This window comes from Glycine max, chromosome 5 (assembly GCF_000004515.6).
Source record: "Glycine max cultivar Williams 82 chromosome 5, Glycine_max_v4.0, whole genome shotgun sequence".
NCBI lineage: Eukaryota > Viridiplantae > Streptophyta > Magnoliopsida > Fabales > Fabaceae > Glycine > Glycine max.
The window spans coordinates 29,042,722-29,062,403 of NC_038241.2; the positions used below are offsets into that span (position 1 = coordinate 29,042,722).

General features: G+C 34.9%; 1 pseudogene; it reads right to left on the reverse strand.

Annotated features, from left to right (window-relative positions):
- Nucleotides 1–446: 446 nt before the first annotated feature.
- LOC100792903 (lysosomal Pro-X carboxypeptidase-like) lies at nucleotides 447–19,527 on the reverse strand (annotated as a pseudogene).
- Between the last annotated feature and the right edge of the window lie 155 nt (nucleotides 19,528–19,682).

Consider the following 19,682-nt stretch of genomic DNA (forward strand, 5'->3'; position numbering starts at 1 on the left):
TGTCCTGATTTTTCATGTTTTATTTTTTAATATTAATTTGAAGCTATTCCAATGAAAAATCTAACTGTTCTAGACAAAAAATCCAAAACTATATATAACTTTTTATATATTTTATTAACGTATTCAAGACGTATCGTATCTTTAATTTTAAAAATTTGCCGTATCTCCATATCTGTGTCGTATCTAGGCTTCATAGTGTATAACTGTAGTGTAGAGGCTGGAAAAAAATGTCCCTTTAAGCAAATGGAAAAATGTTACATCTTTCTCATCAGTCACCGCCCATGCACTGCATAGCCAGAGATATGGGAATCGGATCTGCAATCTTGTGATACCTTCAAAATTGGACCATTGAAAGTGTAACATTTCGGAATTTGGTTTTGGAAACGTTTGGGTTGGGAGGAATCAGATCTGCAGTCCTATGATACCTGTAAAATTGCAAAATTGATGCTAGAAATTGTGTATTTAAAGGATGAAGGAAGAGTTAATGCAGCACCGATAATGGAGAAACAAAGAAATTGGTTATAATTTGGTAACGAAATTAAAATGTTTTAAAAGAAGAAAATTTGAGGTGACTTTTTTTAATTGACACGGCTTAATTTAATTGGTGGGACACGAAAGAAGCCAGCTTCTTGGGACAGGTGATTTCAATCCGAAAACTTGATGTTCACACGCGTGGACACACACGTGTGTTGTGTCTCTGTGTATATTGTCCTGAACAATTACAAAACCAAACAAGAACAAAGGTTTCTCAGACTGAACAAACGTGTTTTACTGAGCTATACATAACAGTGGTGAAGCAAACAGTAGAAAGATTATGTTACATATCAAACATAGCTTTATTTTTCTGGTGGTAGTCACTGATCCAACCTTCTATTAGCTTTATCTCAGTCTCCCTCTGCTCTACCAACCAATCAGGATCATTTTTTGTTGAAGAACGTAAATCTATGTGGTGTGCACCCGAGGAATGGTTCAAGAAAAAAATGAATTAACTTCTTTCATCAATCAATGTTAGCAACATGCTCGAGAGTTTTAGGGACTCACTATTCACTCTGGTTTAAAAGTTATGTAAAGAAGTTGCATGTAGTTATACTCAATAAACCAAAACAAATGTAGCTTATACCAATGGCACATATAGGAGAATAATAGCAATAATTTTAGACAAGAGAATAGACTAAGCTCTTTACAGCAGAATCCTAACAAATTCAAAATAATCAAATGCTTTACCTTCTTCAGTGACAAGTGAAACCACACTTTCAGATATATTCTGCAAAATGCTGTAACGGAAACAATTTGCATATTAGAAACTGTCCAAGGTAATCATTGTTGGAAAAATATAAAACATAATAGCCAAGATATTTAAAGAATAAATATATATCACCTGCCACCACTCCATGGATCCAAGAGGCCATTTGAGAAAATTATATTGCTTCCAAATTTCTTCAAGGTGGCATGGATATCCTTCAAACAAGATGCCAGACATAGAAACACCAGGTTAAAACATCATACTATCAGCGTACTGCTTTAAGTTTTAATTGAGCATGTTTCATACAATCTATCCCAATGGCATCACCAAGGGATGGTACCATATATTTCAAAGTATCAACTATCTTTCATTTGTTTTCTGGAAGAATAAATTTGTGTTGCAAGCAGTAAGAGACTTCTGACAAAATTGATGTTGGCAAATCCACACATGTAACGTTGTCAAGCAAGAATAGAAAAAGTGTGGTAGTCACCTCATTAATCATATTACAGTTTAACACTTCAGCATGTGCCTTAATACTCATCACAGAACATTTCTATAGAGAAGGAAATCTCATTATTACAGAGTAACAACCCTGCAGAAAAGGCATGTTATAGCATATACTTGATATAGATAGCTTCAACAGCTGAAGCTAAAAAATAAGTTATTTTTCTATAATTTATATTTGCACACAATTTACTATAATTGCATATATATAACATTTTTCCTCATTTCCTCACTCAAATATTCCTCCAAGTCAAATTGCATATCAAATCACAAAACCCTTTCACAACTAGAAAAAGGAAATAGCTATCTTTACCTTTTCCTACTCCCTAATATAGCTTAGGTTAAACACATAATTTAGTCCTTGTACGAGTCGCAGACACCTTTAGTCCTTATACGTAAACACTTATTAAATTGGTCCCTGTACGTGCAAACATTATCAATTTGGTTCTTATCGTTACGATGTCGTTTACACACTCTTAATTTATTTCCTACATGTGCAGTGCATTCTTAATTTAGTCGCTCCATGTGTAGTGCATTCTCAGTTTGGTTCCTGTAAGAATTAAGAATGCATAAATGGTGTCACAACGGAAGGGACCAAATCGATAATGTTTGCAGATATAGGGACCAAATTAATAACCTTTTACATACAGGGGCCAAATTGAGAATCTAGAACACACGTGAAGACTAAATTATGCATTTAACCTAGAGGTTATTTACACGCATAAGTAATATGTTTGACACCTCTACTCGAAGAATACATTGATTCCATCGGTTCAAGTTATCAAATTATGAAGTAAGATTTAACTGTAGTTATTCCCTTACGTGCCCGCCAAATTCTGTAGTAATCCATTTTGGCCTTGGCTTCACTCCAAATTTCTTTAAGCATTCCTCTTGGATAGAAGTGTATTATACTCATACGGCAGAAACATGCTGGACTCCTGGCTGCTAGACATTGGCATAATCATTTCAGTGCAAGCCTATACCAAAGATAAGAAAAAATGGAATAAACCAAGATTAACAAAGGAACATATAAGTCAAGGCATTTCGTGCCATTAGGTCTAAATACTTATCCAGCAACTAATGAAAATAAAAAGGAGAAACAACGTTTAACTTTTGTAAACCTGCCAGTCCCAACCACTCATGCCATGGGGATCATCATCCAGTTCAAAACATTTAGCTTCTCCAGTATAATTGTAGTAGACATTCACTCCTTCATATATGCGCTCCAGAATACTAGTTCCTGGAAACAATCAGAAGTTAACTCAATTTCCAGGTTGCATTACAAAAATCAGTCAAGGAACATTTGAACATATGAAAGACAACAGGACTAAATTGGGAAAACAAAAGCACCTTATATACAAGTGTGTACAAATAATAAGATATTCCATCATCATATACTACGAATTCGATACCATACTAACCTCCCTGATGGGATGTTCAGGCAGAGTCATCATGAATTCAGCAGGATATGGGTAGTTCACCATTGCCAAATAACTATAAGCAGCCTCCACCCAGTCATACAGATCTTTAGTCCTATTCAATTTCCTTCCATTAATTTAACTAAATCAGCACAAGAGAAATAACAAAACATGGATATCACCATTCACAATCATGTGACACAGAAACAGACACATATTTCTAAATGCCTTACTGACATAAGTTGAAAGTTTTGGTCAGAAGCTCAAGCCCATTATTTGTTTGGCCTGCAGATGCCATCTCATTCCATGACTGTTTTATATAGTTAAAGCAAATGAAACTTTCACGCTATGGAGTATGTACACAAACAATAGAGTAAAACCGTTAGTATAATATACTGATCACAACACTGGCAAATACCTGAACAACTTGCGACGACTCACTGACTTACCTTAAAAGCATTGGAAACAAGGTCATAGAAAGTTTCAGGTGGCACAATGTCTTCAAATTGAAGAATCGGAGCAGAAGAAGCAAGTGCCCCAACAGCAACATGAGGATACTTGAGTCTCATCCATGCTGCCAACACTGTAAAAAAATGTTAAAAAAAAGTTATAAAACTAACTATTCATAACTCACTATGACATGTTCTCGGATTTGCTTAAATTATATACATAGTTCTTAGAATTTGGATTTAAACTCACTGGGGTCAGCCTAATGGTGAGGATTTGGATCGTTTTAACGCAGTCTTAGGTTCTATTTTAATTGATGTCATTGTACGGCAAATTTACCGTACAGGGCTTGTTTTACAAACAATTTACCAAAGGGGGTTCGTTTCTAAACAAATAACATGCAGGGTCTCTTTCCGACGTGGGTGCCGCCATTAACACTGGCGGGAAGCTTGAACCGCCAGTGCCAATGGCGGTAAGGAGGGTACCGCTAGTCCCACTTGCGGGACATGTGCTGAGTAGGAGAGAGGGGTGAGGGTGTGCCGCTGATGGCATCTGCGGGACAGGTGAGAGAGGGTGGGTAGGGTGGGTGCCGCCAATGCTGTTTGCGGCACAGGTGAGAGAGGGTGGTGCCGCCAGTACTGCCTGCGGGACACCTTGGTGCCGCCAGTACTGCCTGCGGGACACCTTCAGCATATTGTGAGTTATAACAGCTTATACTATATCATCAGACATCATCTTCTGATTTTTGTCTCTCACAATAGAATATTCATCAAGGTCATGGAAGATTTCAGCCGCTTATATCCACCTGGTGCGTTTTAATTTGCTAGATTTTTAAAACCTTATCTCATTTGTGTGTTTAAGCAACGCATATAATTTCCGATTTCCGAGTCATGCATGTGATTTAATTACAAATTATTCTCATGCACATGGCACTGAAGCTAGGGTTCAAGGCACAAATTTTTTCTAATTTTTTTTTATCTTTTTTGTTTTAAATTTTTTTATAATTTTAAACACAGTTTTTATTAATTTTGTTATCTTTTATTTCTTTTTTATCATACAATTTGAAAAAAAAATATCATTTATATATTTTCTATTCCTTTTCCTTCCTTATTTTTCTTTTCTTACACTTTTTTCCCATAAATCAACCATACAGTTTTGTATATAATAATAATAATTTTAAACCACTCCACGTGATAGGTTTGATGGGACTGAAGCTTGGAGAGTGATCTTGAATGACGAGACTCAAGCCTGATGCAGCTACGGTTCACATGCATTGAAATTTTTTTTATGCAGGCTAGGGAGGAGAATAGGGCACTGTATTGGATAGGGAAATCAGAAATCACATGCATGTATGACAGCTTAAAGAGCTAGGCATGTAGGAGGTGACTTCTATATAGAGTTACTTTAATAATGGTGTATAAATTTGCGTACGTTGCTCTTTGCTAAAAAAATTCTTTAAATAGAGCAAATTTCAATCACACTCTGCACACTTGCATAAATTTGAGACCAGAGTATTGTGAAAGAGGAAGAAAGAGTTTTGAAGTTTGATTCTATAGTAAGTAAGGATGTTTTATATTTATTTAATTAAAGTTTTCTTTCATTTTGTTTATTTATGATGTACAAATTTTTTATTTTGAAGTAACAAATATTATGGTTAGAATGAAATTTGAAGCTCAACTTTAAGTGTATTAATTTTGTAAATTACATTTTAAATATTAAAAATATTAGTAGTAATTATTTGTAAGCCTTTTTGTTAATGGTTTTTGCGTTTGAATTATTATTTGACATAATTTAATTTAAGACAAAAAATAATTACATGCTATTTCTTAAGTATTTTGTTGTTTGTTCTGAGTACGAAGTTTTATTTTACTTGTAATAAAATTTAGTATAAGTTAACAAAAAGAAATTTTAATTTTAATTATAAAAACAATAAGAAAAATATTACCAATTTTAAAAGTCCCGTCATTTAAATTTACTAACATGGGAATAACAATTTTTTGTTACTATATTTATTAGTAATTTATTGATTTTTAGTAATCATAAAAGAAGTTTAGTTGGATTGTATGTATTTCTTTTATCTCCTTGTCTCACTAACTTTCAAATTAGTTGTTCACCGAGTATTTTTTGCCTTACATATACGTGCATGTAATTTAATTAATTAACCATTGAGACTATTAAGTAGAGATGGAGGAAAAATTATGCCTTATTTGTCTGTGTCCTCCATTCCTATATATAGATAGTATACTTTCCTACTAATTTTGTCATATGTATATATATATATGATATATCCTTCATTACCGAATATATGTCATTTGAGTTAAGTAAGTTATTCTCGTTAATTAGTACTGAAAAACGACTTGGAAGATACAAATATGGGGGCGCCTAGGCGTGTTGGCCATGTTCCGTCTGAAATTTTTTTAAGTGTAATCCTTTCATTTATAATCCTTCCATTTTGTGTTTGTCTGGAATTTTTTTGAAGTAGGAATTTTTCATAAATTATTTAATTAGAGTACTTTTTTTTAGAATAAAGTATGAATGTGAAGTTTAAGTTTAATAAAGGAAGCAAATAAATATTTGATATTTAATTGAAGTAATGATTTTATTTGTTAGACTAATATTTGAAGGCAAAGTTTAAGTGAATTAATTTTTTTAATTAGAATTTTTATTATAAAATTAGTATGAGTAATTATTTATTTTAAAACTCCTATTGTTATGATTAATTATTATTAATTTTGATGATGTAGGTATATCATGAATTCAATTATTACAGTGTTGTATTTCAATGGAAGAGTATATGAAGACAATGATGGTGTAATATTTGAAGGCAGTAAAAAGGCCATTCAGATTAAACGCGGAATTAGTTTCAATGCTTTGAAAAAAAAAATTGGAGATAAGGTAAAGTTAGAAAATAATGAAATTATTTCTACTATAAGTTGTAGATTTTTAGTTTCAGGAAAATATGTTGCATTGCAAATTTGTGATGACGAAGATGTTGAAACTATGATCGAAAGTTTTCAACAACAACAACAAATGTCAGTTCTAGAATTGTACGTAGAAAAGGATGTTGCTGGTGGTTCGATGTTTCAAGCTGCAAATTCTGTTACGTCATGTGGACGTAATGTATCTCATCATGAATCGGAACTGCCAAGAAATATAAGTAATTTACATGATGATGAAGATGATGATGATGACGATTACCTTGCATCTAACTCATACGTTGAAGAGTCTTTCAATGAAGATGATAGTGATGATGGAATATCTGATACAGACGATGAAGTCACTGACATCGTTGAACCAGTTTCAATTGTTCACCCAACCGAAGGTAAATGTTTGTGAAATACAAAATTAGTTGAATACATCTATCTTTTTATGAGAATTGTATTTAATGGTAACTAAATAGGAGTAGTTTGTTGACATGATTTTTTTTAAAAATTATTAGGTGTACCACAAATTCAAAATCCATTTTGGAATGATGCTATGCATTATAATAATATCAATTGGAGTCATCCGGACGAGGAGGACATTTGTGGTCTGGACATGCCAACGACTTTTAATGTTGGACAAGAATTGTATGTTGGCATGGATTTTGACAGTAAAGATGCGGTAAAAAATGCACTGAAACAATATGTGATGATGGTGCATCAAACTTTTAAGGTTGTTGAAACGAAATCACACAAATATATCGTTTGTTGTCCCAACAACACCGAAGAGTCTCCTTGCCCTTTTTATATGAGGGCAATTTTATCCAAAAAAACTGATGCATGGAAAGTGACACAATGGGGTGGACCGCACACATGTCTAAATATGACTATGACACAAGACCATGAGAAGCTTGATTCAAATTTAATTGCGACTTGCGTAGTAGGTATGTTTTTTTATGTTCATATTATCCTACTTTTGTGTTATTTGTTATTTTAATTTGTAATTTTATTTTAGTATTTGAATTACAGGCATGATCAGAGAAGATCCATCAATAAAAATTTCTTTGATTCAAGAAAGGATAAATAGTGAATTTTCCTATAAGGTTTCATACAGAAAAGCATGGATGGCCAAACAAAAGGCGATTGCAATTGAATATGGCGATTGGGAAGAGTCGTATGCGAAACTCTCGTCATGGCTAACACACATGCAAAATCATTCTCCTGGCTCTTACTTTCAAATACTACATGACGATTTTATTATTGGTAATAGGGTAAGTCACGAACATCGTCAGTTTCATCGAGTATTTTGGACATTTGGTCAATGCAAAGAGGCTTTTAAGTACTGTAAGCCAATCATACAAGTTGACGGCACACATTTATACGGCAAATACCGTGGGACCCTGTTAATGGCCACATCGCAAGATGGAAATGGTGGTGTTCTTCCTCTAGCATTCGCCGTGGTCGAAGGCGAGACGCTAACAGCATGGTCATGGTTTTTGGCCCACTTGCGTGAACACGTCACAGATAAGAATGGAATTTGTCTAATATCTGATCGTCACGCGAGTATAAAGTCTGCTGTCGCTAACGAACATCTTGGTTGGCAACCTCCCCACGGTTATCATGTGTACTGCGTCCGACACATAGCCAGCAATTTCAATCGCAAATTCAACAACGCGAAACAAAAAGAGATGTTCAAGAAATTGGGTAAGGTTGATTTTATACATTAATTTAATTTGAGTTTGATGTCTACGTACAACTTTTGATGATAACAAATTTGATGCAGCGTACACTCCTTGCAAGCATGTGTTTGATCAAAACTTAGAAAAATTTCGTCAACTGAGTCCAGCCATAGCAAGATGGATTGATCGCATTTCAAAGGAAAAATGGAGCATGGCTTACGATACATCTGGACGACGATATGGTCACATGACAACCAACCTATCAGAATGTGTCAATAAGGTGTTGAAAGATTGTCGCAGCATTCCAATAACAGCGTTGGTCAAGTCAACATATAGTAGGTGCCGAAAGTACTTTGTTGATCGTGGTCGCCAAGCCCAAAGACAATTAAGAGAAGGCCAAGTTTATTGTTCTAAGCTTGTTACAGAACTTAGGAAAAATCAAGAACAAGCTTGTTCGCACATCGTTCGTGTGTACGATATCCACTCGACAAGGTTTGAAGTAGAGGAGACCTTCAATCCTATCACGCAACGTGGCGGACAAAAATGGGCAGTTAACTTGAATGGCCATTATTGTCAATGCGGAAGGTATTCTGCGCTTCACTATCCATGTTCACACATTATAGCAGCTTGTGGTTACGTGAGCATGAACTACTACCAATATATAGATGTTGTTTACACCAATGAACACATCTTAAAAGCATACTCCGCACAGTGGTGGCCTCTTGGGAATGAAGCGGCAATTCCTCCTTCTGATGAGGCATGGACACTAATCCCTGACCCAACTACAATTCGTGCGAAAGGTCGGCCAAAATCAACAAGGATAAGGAATGAGATGGATTGGGTCGAACCATCTGACCACCGACAAAAATGTAGTAGATGTGGAGTTGAAGGGCACAATAGGCGTCGATGTCCAATGCAATCTGACCGTGGGAGTAATTCATTTAATTGATTTATGTATGTTACATGACGATCTTGTATTGCTTTAGGTTTTGTTCAATGTATTTACTTGTTGGTCTTCAATGAAATCGTCAGTTACTTTTTGTTGAATGTGTGCTTCTAATGAAATAAAATTACATTTAGAAGTTGAAATAAATGGAGTGGATCAATCGAGGTTGAGTGACATTGGTGTTGATCGTTAGTTAGAAACATTAGTGTGTAAGTATTTTGTCTACCTTAGTTTTTTTAACTATCTACAATGACAAACTATGGACTTAGTCATTATGGTTTAGTGTCTAAGTATTTTGGTTTAGTGTTTAGGGTCTAAGCCTTAGGTTTTAGTGTTTAGAACTATGGATTACGGCTAAGTTTTTTAAAATTGAAGGGTTAGGGTTAGTTCTTATTTATTTTTAGGGGTTAGGGGTTACTTCTTATATGTTATGGGTTAGGGCTAATTTTTTGAGTTTAGGTCTAGGGTTATGTTTTTGAATTTGAAGGGTTAGGGTTACGTCTTATTTTTTTAGGGGTTAGGGGTTACTTCTTATTTGTTAGGGGTTAGGGTTTAGTTCTAATATTTTATGGATAGGGTTAGTTTTTTGGTTTAAGCGTTAGGGTTTAGTTCTTATATTTTAGGGGTTAGGGTTTAGTTCTTTTTTTTATTTTAGGGTTTAGTGCGTATTGTTTAGGGGTTCATGTTAAGTTCTTTTTATGTTAGGTTTTAGGGTTACTTTTTTATTTATTTTAGTGGTTAGGGCTAACTCATGTATAACGGTTAGGGTTTAGTTTTTTATTTTAGGGTTAGGATTTAGTTGTGAAAATGTTAGAGTTAGGACTAATTTTTAGGGGTTAGGGTTAGGGTTTAGTTCTGAACATTTTAGGGTTAGGTTTTTTATTTGAAGGGTTAGGGTTTAGTTCTTGTTTTTTAGGGAAATACAATTACATTTAGAAGTTGAAATAAAATTTCTTTTTTTTAAGGGTAAGGGTTTAGTTCTTATTTTTTAGGGAAATACAATTACATTTAGAAGTTGAAATCAAATTTCTTTTTTTTTAAGGGTAAGGGTTTAGTTCTTTTTTTTTAGGGAAATACAATTACATTTAGAAGTTGAAATAAAATTTCTTTTTTTTAAGGGTAAGGGTTTAGTTCTTTTTTTTTAGGGAAATACAATTACATTTAGAAGTTGAAATAAAATTACTTTTTTTTAAGGGTAAGGGTTTAGTTCTTTTTTTTTAGGGAAATACAATTACATTTAGAAGTTGAAATCAAATTTCTTTTTTTTAAGGGTAAGGGTTTAGTTCTTTTTTTTAGGGAAATACAATTACATTTAGAAGTTGAAATCAAATTTCTTTTTTTTTAAGGGTAAGGGTTTAGTTCTTTTTTTTAGGGAAATACAATTACATTTAGAAGTTGAAATAAAATTTCTTTTTTTTTAAGGGTAAGGGTTTAGTTCTTTTTTTTAGGGAAATACAATTACATTTAGAAGTTGAAATAAAATTACTTTTTTTTAAGGGTAAGGGTTTAGTTCTTATTTTTTTAGGGAAATACAATTACATTTAGAAGTTGAAATAAAATTTCTTTTTTTTAAGGGTAAGGGTTTAGTTCTTATTTTTTAGGGTTAGGCTTAGTTTTTTTATTTTAGGGGTAGGGTTTAGTTATGAAAATTTTGGAGCTAGGACTAATTTTTAGGGGTTAGGGTTAGGTTTGGTATTTTAGTGTTAGGGTTTAGTTATGAACATTTTAGGGTTATGACTAATGTTTAGGTGGTTAGGGTTAGGTTTGTTATTTTAGTGTTAGGGTTTAGTTATGAACATTTTAGGGTTATGACTAATGTTTAGGGGTTAGGGTTAGGTTTGGTATTTTAGTGTTAGGGTTTAGTTATGAACATTTTAGGGTTATGACTAATGTTTAGGTGGTTAGGGTTAGGTTTGTTATTTTAGTGTTAGGGTTTAGTTATGAACATTTTAGGGTTATGACTAATGTTTAGGGGGTTAGGGTTAGGTTTGTTATTTTAGTGTTAGGGGTTAGTTATGAACATTTTTGGGTTATGACTAATGTTTAGGGGGTTAGGGTTAGGTTTTTTATTTTTGGGTTAGGGTTTAGTTATGAACATTTTTGGGTTATGACTAATGTTTAGGGGGTTAGGGTTATGTTTTTTATTTTGGGTTAGGGTTTAGTTATGAACATTTTTGGGTTATGACTAATGTTTAGGGGGTTAGGGTTAGGTTTGGTATTTTAGTGTTAGGGTTTAGTTATGAACATTTTAGGGTTATGACTAATGTTTAGGGGGTTAGGGTTAGGTTTGTTATTTTAGTGTTAGGGGTTAGTTATGAACATTTTTGGGTTATGACTAATGTTTAGGGGGTTAGGGTTAGGTTTGTTATTTTAGTGTTAGGGGTTAGTTATGAACATTTTTGGGTTATGACTAATGTTTAGGGGGTTAGGGTTAGGTTTTTTATTTTTGGGTTAGGGTTTAGTTATGAACATTTTTGGGTTATGACTAATGTTTAGGGGGTTAGGGTTAGGTTTGGTATTTTAGTGTTAGGGTTTAGTTATGAACATTTTAGGGTTATGACTAATGTTTAGGTGGTTAGGGTTAGGTTTGTTATTTTAGTGTTAGGGTTTAGTTATGAACATTTTAGGGTTATGACTAATGTTTAGGGGGTTAGGGTTAGGTTTTTTATTTTTGGGTTAGGGTTTAGTGCTGAACATTTTTGGGTTAGGGCTAATTTTTAGGGGTTAGGGTTAGGTTTTTATTTTAGGATTAGGGTTTATTTCGGAACAGTTAAGGGCTAAGTGCTTATATTTTATAGGTTAGGGTTAGTGTTTCATCTTTAAGGGTTATGTGATACTTTTTATGTTTTATGGGTTAGGGTTTAGTTCACATTGAAGTTCATCGTTACTTAGAAACATTAGTTTTTTCCCTTTGGCTACCTTTGTTATTTGCTTTAGGGTTCATTGATTATTATAGTTTCATACGCGACATAAATTCTATCCATAAGTAAGCCTTAATAAACTGAATATCATACATTACGCCATGAATGTCAAATTACAAATATACAACAAAGTCTTAATCAACGGAGACATTCAAATCATTCATTTTGGTGTCCGTGATGCCGTGAGGATGTGCCACATGGTCGATTCCATCTTCGTGCTTGGCGATCAGGATTTCTTCTGCCCCGATGCCTCCCCGCTTTTTCTTCGTCAGTCTCCGCAGAAAATGCGTTACGCAAATCAACACCGAATAAGTCACCCGTATTAGGTATTTGTCCCGGTACATTCCATTGTGTTCCTAACAGGGCATTAGGTGTTGGAATTGGCCCATGATATTGTTGTAAAGGGGTCATTGTGGGCCATGAAAATTGAGCTTGTGTTTCCGCAAAACCACCGAACGATTGCTGGGTTGCAGAAGTATCAGTGTCATGACCCTGAAAAGGATACTGATACATCTGTGTCGGATACTCAGCAAATGTTTGTGGCGTGTAATACATTCCATGGCCACGCTCCGCCATTTGTTGGGAATATTCTTCCGCTTCAACAGTGTCCCTTCTTCTGGCTATCCCCTGAGTTTCAATACTTGACTGAAGCATGTGAAACTGTTGTGCGGGAAATTGACGCTCTGATGCGGGACCATGTGACACTGGCTCAGTGACTCTCTCTTGCTCTTCGGATAAAATTGTAATTTTTTCCACATAAGGCACGAGATCATCAAATGTGCATGTTTTCCTCCCTTGAGGAGACACCATGTATTGTAATGCCTCGGCAACTTCACCCTGCATTTGTAACGGTAACAAAATTAATGGCCATCATTAAATAAAAGTTCAAGTTAAAATTTGAAAAAAAATTAAAAAATACCAATGTAGCCGTCTTTGCATTTTCTGGGTCAACAAACATCTTTGTCTTTCGCCTATACCAGACCATGTAGTCCGAGTTAAAACTCAATAGGCCTTCTTGTCGGGATAAGCGTCGACCCTAAATGCATGGCGATTATTCCACTGCTGAATCATTGGGGCGAACAATTGCCCCCAATTTTCGTCATGTTTCCCCTTTAATGTTATGCCATGAATGTTTAGGGGTTGTGAAGGAGACTCTGGAACTGGTTGCTGCATCCCAAATTGTCTCAAGACTCTGTCCGATTGGTGCTACTCAATAACTTGGAAACAAATTAGTGGCACCACCGCGTACCAGGCGAGACTTCGACTAAACAAACGGGAGGCAAGAATGACATAACGGTTGATGGGTAAGGCTCCCACACAAACTGCATATAACAACATAGTTGTGAACATTGTAGTAAAATAAGACATATAATTTTTTATTTTACAAATACAATAGCATGGTTCTTACCTCATGACGTTTCATAATATCGAACTTGCGACGAAAAACTTTCACATCATCATTGCCGATATGTTGGTTTCCACGTCGCAGCCACCTACAAAGAATAAAATTTAATATACCCTAAAACCATTTATTCTATTAAATGAAAGACGCTGTTAAAAATGACTGACCTGTGCCCTAGTGGTGTATTTTCTATGTGGGAAGGAGTCCTCTTTGGAGCCAACGTGGGACATCGTTCCCATGCCCACAATTGTAGTAAGATGCACATACCTCCGATTGATTTAGTTTTATAATCGGTGGCACTGCACATCTCTCTGTATAGAAAACTAAGTACGGCAGCTCCCCATGCATATCTGCCACATTCTTCAAAGTCACGTAAAAATTGAAGGTACCTTACCGAAACTTTGTTACTGGTTTTGTCAACGAACAAGACACCTCCAATAAATCTCAGTATCCATGCACGGGCAAACCTTCGTACTTGTTCTTCGTCGTCGTCATTATTAATTTGATCAAAATGGTGAGCCAGCCAACTTAATTTAACTACACTACCTTTAATTTCACCTTCTTGTGGTCTGACTCCCAATAATTCCTCACATAAATCAGCCCAATCAAGATTTGTTGGGCCGATTAATGGTAAACCATCCACACTTATACCTAACAACACAGAGACGTCTTGTAGAGTGATAGTACACTCTCCGCATCTCATGTGAAACGTATGTGTTTCCGGCCTCCATCTTTCTATCAGAGCACTAATTAGTGAGGCATTTATTTTTAAGAAACCCATCTTCATAATCCACCCGAAACCAGATTGTTGAAGAAAAGAAAAAATTTGTTCTGGAATTTGTTCTTCCCCTTGATACGTGGGGACAGCTCGTCTAATATATAATTTCCTTTCTTCTTCCCATTCCAAACATGTTCTGAAACATGCTTAGGTTGCATCCATAATACATCAGTATCGATGGGCCAGATTTAATGTTAATATGTGATGAAGATGATGATGAAGATGCCATTGCTACTGCAAAATAAAATATAATACATGTGAAGAAAAGTTTAATTTATTAGTAAACTTTAAATATATAACAATAAATTTGTAAAAAATCAAACTGGTCAATTTTTAATATATTCTATACATAAATTAAAATACATGTGAAGAAAACTTTAATTTATTAGTAATTTTTTTTCTACAATTAACAAATAAATAATTGAATAAAATATGGACTAACAAATTATTTATAATACAAACAAATATTGAAATGCAAAAAATCATTTCAATAATATATATACAAAAATAATAATAATATACAATGTATCATATATTCAATCACTTAAATTTTCTAAAACAAATAATATTAACGTACAAATTAAAACTAACAAATAATATATATACCATTCTAAATAAAAAATAATTAACTTAAATAATATTAAATTATCAACTCATTTATTTAAAATACAAAATTATAATACTAAAAAGATAAATTTACGTGTGTCAAGTGTCTAATATTACAATTATTTATTTAAGTGTCAAATATTTAATATTACAAAAACTAAAAATTTACGTGTGTCTAAATTTATAAATATATACCTAAAGTTAATATTAACTTGTGCCTAATACTAAAAAATCTAATATTACGTATCTGTATCATGCATGTATATATATTTATTAGACTAAACTATCATCCGTCTAAATATATACCTAATACTACAAAGCTAATATCACATATATAAAATTTAAGAATATACACAACAACTAAATATATATACACGTAATATTTTTATACTAACTAAACAAATATATAATATTCTTTTCAATTATACTTACTATACAATTTTTTTACGAGAGATTAAGTTATAAAATAATTTCTTATTTAAAACTCATAAGAATAATTAGTTTGTCAACCCCATGCAAAAGTACATCATATATTTTAATTCTACCAATAATTAAGAATACAATTAATTTAGATTCTATACAACATATGTAGTATACAAATAAAATAAATTTAGAAAAATAATTGAAACAAGTTGATAAGAAAGAATAATTATTTTAGAAAACTTTATATTTCTTGAGTTAGAATATATTTTATTTTACAGATATTTCTAGAATTCATAATAAAATTCTCATTCTTTGATAAAAAAAATTAATAATAATATTCTATGCTATGCTGTAATTACTACTAATACTAAAATATTATATACAATAACCAAATAACATCTAACAATATATACAATAACAATAACTAAATAAAATTTTAATCTAACTAACCAAATAAATTTTCATACTAACTAACCTAACCAAATAATATTTTCATACTAACTAACCTAACATTGGAATATCTATTAATAGTAAAAAAAATAACACAATAGCTACTCATACAACTAATTTAAACTTAGAACTTTTGTTAATAATAACTAACCTACTATTTACATACTAACTAACTTAGAATATTTGTTAATACTAATACTAACTAACTTAAACTTATAATATATATTAACATATTTACTTACCAGGAATTTATGTCCAAGATAGGCTAAGGGCACTTCAAGGAAGGATGAAAGCACAACAAGAAGCACTAAATTTTAGAGAAATTGAACCACGACGAACACAGCACAACAATCACAACACAGTACAATAATCTCTCAAGTGAAGAAGAAAGAAAGACAAAGCAAACTCAGTAAGGAAAAACGTAAGTAAAGAATGAGTTCTAACATTTTTTTTATAGCTGAAAACTTAAACCCAACGTTCAAAATTTTTTAACGTTCACATGCTTTTCAGAATGCAAGTCTGCAAAGCCTTCAACGTAAACTGAACCCTAGGTGCAGTGCATGTGAACCCTAGGTGTGCAGGCTTCTCACGCGTCCCATCAAGGGAGTTGAAGGTGTCCCGCAGGCAGTACTGGCGGCACCACCCTCTCTCACCTGTGCCACAAACAGCATTGACGGCACCCTCCCTACCCACCCTCTCTCACCTGTCCCGCAGATGTCATCAGCGACACACCCTCACCCCTCTCTCCTACTCAGCACATGTCCCGCAAGTGGGACTAGCGGTACCCTCCTTACCGCCATTGGCACTGGCGGTTCAAGCTTCCCGCCAGTGTTAATGGCGGCACCCACGTCGGAAAGAGACCCTGCATGTTATTTGTTTAGAAACGAACCCCCTTTGATAAATTGTTTGTAAAACAAGCCCTGTACGGTAAATTTGCCGTCATTGTACACACACAAAAAGCTAGCCCTAGGGGTCATGATTCCCCCTTACTTATATTTACTTATATACACCATATCACTCGTCAATATGGAATCTCCAACACATCCCAAGGGTTGGACAACTAAATCGTGTTTGAGGGACTGGACATTTGTGAATGATCCAATAATTGCCCCTCCAATAACAACCATCGACAAATGTTAATTGTTAATTTGTGTCAACGGAAGGATTTGAACCATGAAATCTTCTTCTCTCCCTTCTTCCTTTTCTACCGAGTTAATCTTATATCTCCTAACAACCACTGTACTATGATACTACATTAGAAATTTGGTATAACTCAACCCCAAAGGTTAGTTTTTGAATAGAGGGTTGGCGTCACTTAATTGCTTACTTCCACCATATGATCCTCCAAACAAGAAAACGGGGCAATCCTTAGTGGAGAAATTATGCTTGAGATCAGCGATGAGAACGGAAAAATCAGCGAGCGCTTGTTCAGAGGTGAGATACGACAATGTAGTGACATTCTTATACGCTTCCTCTGCACTTCCGTAAGGCACGGACTCGCCGTAATATTGATGCTGCCACATTAGAAAAGAGTTGTGAAATTGAGAATTTCGTTAAGCGAAGGTGGAAAGACCGGTTTGGATAAGCTTAGGCAAAAGGACTTTTAGGAGAAGAAAATTAGAAAAAAGAAAAGAAAAATTCTCTGCAAGCTAATTTTAATTTATGCACAAGTTAATTTGTAAAAGTTATGGTATAATTCCTCTAAAAAAGATGAGAAAACTTCTATAAATTAGTTCGTGCATAAGTTAACTTGAGCTTAACGAGGCTTGGGTTTACTTCGGGGAAAACCACCATGGCTCCGAAGCGAGGGGCGATTTCCCAGACGACGCCGGTGTTTTGGGCGAACCATTCGATGTCGTCTTCGTTGCCAGAGTAGAAGAAAACTGGGCCCAGGCGCCGTGGGCCCACCCAGTGTTCGGTGCTGATAAGGTAGCGCTGCGGGAAAGTGGGTAGCTCCGAGAAGCTGAAGTGGTCGAGGCTCTGTTGGATGCACCTAGTTTCGTAGTGGAATTGCGGCGGTGGCTCGGAATGGGTTCGTGCTGTTGCTGCGAATTTTCCTAGGAATTTCGGCCAATGCTTCAACGCGAGTGGTTGTGCTGAGTAAGAGAGTACGATGATGACGGAAAGAGTGAAGACAAGCGTGCAACCAGTAACTAATTGTGTTATTACCCGTTCTCCCTCTGATCTGTCAAATGATACATTCCCCTTAGTTTGAGCTCTGTCTCTGGTGAGAGGTGTGTACCTAAAAAGGAAATTCAACGATAAAGTCACTATCTGTTTTATTGATAAAGTCAGTATCTGTTTATGGTGACGATGGTTATCGAGTTGCTAATTGCCCCAGTATTATGTGAGTAGTGATAATCGGTTGATAGAAACCGACTACATGTAGATCCGTAGAATATGATATGATTTCATGAAATTTTGTTACCAGGATAGGGATTTTGTATTCGAGGATAAGATAACCTCCTAGTATCTAATCTAATTTAAGTAAAAGATAAAAATTAAGTGATAATTTTCCTTGCTCGTTGTTATTTCATATATTATGGTATTTATAATTGCAACTACATGGAATATTGACACTAATGGCCTCAACAAAGGAGATAAGATAATAACAGAATGTAAATATCCTAAGTGGTTATAACGCTTGTCAGGATAAGAGCAAGGAATATGTTGTATGTGAATCAAGCATAGTCACAAAGGTATGCTGGTATTTGCATCCTTTTGAGTCTACTCTTCCTTTGGGCTGTATTGCTATCATTACCCACCACTGGAAAACAACCTTGTCCTCAAAGTTGGGCAACAAAAACAAAATTGAAACAGGGGTGGGTTTAGAAAAAAAAATAAAAAACATGATGGAAGTTGCTTTATTGGTGGGCTTGTTTGGAATATATATTAACATATTTACTTACCAGGAATTTATGTCCAAGATAAGGCTAAGGGCACTTCAAGGAAGGATGAAAGCACAACAAGAAGCACTAAATTTTAGAGAAATTTGAACCACGACGAACACAGCACAACAATCACAACACAGTACAATAATCTCTCAAGTGAAGAAGAAAGAAAGACAAAGCAAACTCAGTAAGGAAAAAACGTAAGTAAAGAATGAGTTCTAACATTTTTTTATAGCTGAAAACTTAAACCCAACGTTCAAAATTTTTAACGTTCACATGCTTTTCAGAATGCAAGTCTGCAAAGCCTTCAACGTAAACTGAACCCTAGGTGCAGTGCATGTGAACCCTAGGTGTGCAGGCTTCTCACGCGTCCCATCAAGGGAGTTGAAGGTTCCCGCAGGCAGTACTGGCGGCACCACCCTCTCTCACCTGTGCCACAAACAGCATTGACGGCACCCTCCCTACCCACCCTCTCTCACCTGTCCCGCAGATGTCATCAGCGACACACCCTCACCCCTCTCTCCTACTCAGCACATGTCCCGCAAGTGGACTAGCGGTACCCTCCTTACCGCCATTGGCACTGCGGTTCAAGCTTCCCGCCAGTGTTAATGGCGGCACCCACGTCGGAAGAGACCCTGCATGTTATTTGTTTAGAAACGAACCCCTTTGATAAATTGTTTGTAAAACAAGCCCTGTACGGTAAATTTGCCGTCATTGTACACACACAAAAAGCTAGCCCTAGGGTCATGATTCCCCCTTACTTATATTTACTTATATACACCATATCACTCGTCAATATGGAATCTCCAACACATCCCAAGGGTTGGACAACTAAATCGTGTTTGAGGGACTGGACATTTGTGAATGATCCAATAATTGCCCCTCCAATAACAACCATCGACAAATGTTAATTGTTAATTTGTGTCAACGGAAGGATTTGAACCATGAAATCTTCTTCTCTCCCTTCTTCCTTTTCTACCGAGTTAATCTTATATCTCCTAACAACCACTGTACTATGATACTACATTAGAAATTTGGTATAACTCAACCCCA